General features: G+C 37.9%; 1 long non-coding RNA gene across 1 annotated transcript in view; it reads right to left on the bottom strand.

The window, feature by feature from the left end:
- Positions 1-224: 224 nt before the first annotated feature.
- LOC103584007 overlaps positions 225-1099 on the bottom strand; it is a 3355-nt gene continuing 2480 nt past the window's right edge. Inside the window, exon 2 of the long non-coding RNA XR_549920.1 lies at positions 225-553. This is a non-coding gene — a long non-coding RNA (uncharacterized LOC103584007). The remainder of the gene's footprint in view (positions 554-1099) is intronic.

The following is a 1099-nucleotide window of genomic DNA, read 5'->3' as shown; positions in this document are numbered from 1 at the left end:
ACAGAGATGTTTTTGAAGGCAAGAATTATGCTACGGACAGCTGACTTGTCTAGAGCCTAGATGGCCATCCCCAATGGAACAAGGACACAAAGAAAGTAAGACCAAGAGCTGGAGGAAATGAATTCCCATTTATATAAATATCCTACGAAGTTAAAATTGCAGTTCATCTCACCCATACTTTTTAGCCAACCCATTTAAAAGATTTGGCCCCACATGATACATTCTTTTTTTTTTGCTTTTCTACTCCAACTAAATTTATTTTCATTCAACTGGTTGAGTTAAATTCAGTATCCATTGATAATCAGATGAAACAATGAGCTGATAAGAAAATTTCAGCTAAAGACAGACTTCACCTAGGATGTTGTTGTTAAGAAAAATTGTAAACGAAAGGAGACAAAGTAGCATGGTAACATACATGCGTGCATAAAAGAAATCACCTCATAGCCTAGTAAATGTCCATTGCTCAATTTCCAAGGAATGGTGTTCCATGAAACTTCAATTTCTGAGGAAGATAGGCTATTTGCAGAGACATGAGATGGGGCTACTGTAGGCTCTGTTTGGAAACAAAAATTGAAATACAATTATAATTTCAGCAGTTAATTTTAAATCTATTGAAGTTCTTATTTTAAAAAAGCATTTTCACATATTTGAAAAGTTTATAAAATACTCTGTAAAAATATTTGTAAATGTGCACCATGTCTTGAAAATATAGACAATGGTCCATTTCCTTGTTTTAGGAATAGACGGCCTCATAGCCACAGCCTTTCCTGGCTAAACGCTGCAGCTCCCTGCACTTTCCTCTCTTGTGCCTTTCTTCCCTTCTTTCCCTTTGTTCTGTCCACCCTGTCTTTATTTCCCTCCCCTTCATCCCACACCTGCTGCTTGGGAACTCCTATGCCCACAATGCTACTTAGGTTTTTTGTCTTGCCAAATAAAGGTCAAGATCAAGGTAAAGTTCATCTACTCAATAAGCACTGAGGGAGGGCCTTCTAAAAGCCAGGCTCACAGAAGGAAAAAACATAAAGATGACGATGGCATCCTCTTTTGAAGGAGTGGACAGACATGCACATAGCTTATTACAAGTAAGAAGGTCCCCTAC

Source organism: Galeopterus variegatus, unplaced genomic scaffold (assembly GCF_000696425.1).
Source record: "Galeopterus variegatus unplaced genomic scaffold, G_variegatus-3.0.2 Scaffold34281, whole genome shotgun sequence".
Classification (NCBI taxonomy): domain Eukaryota; kingdom Metazoa; phylum Chordata; class Mammalia; order Dermoptera; family Cynocephalidae; genus Galeopterus; species Galeopterus variegatus.
This window is presented reverse-complemented; position numbering and strand designations above follow the sequence as displayed.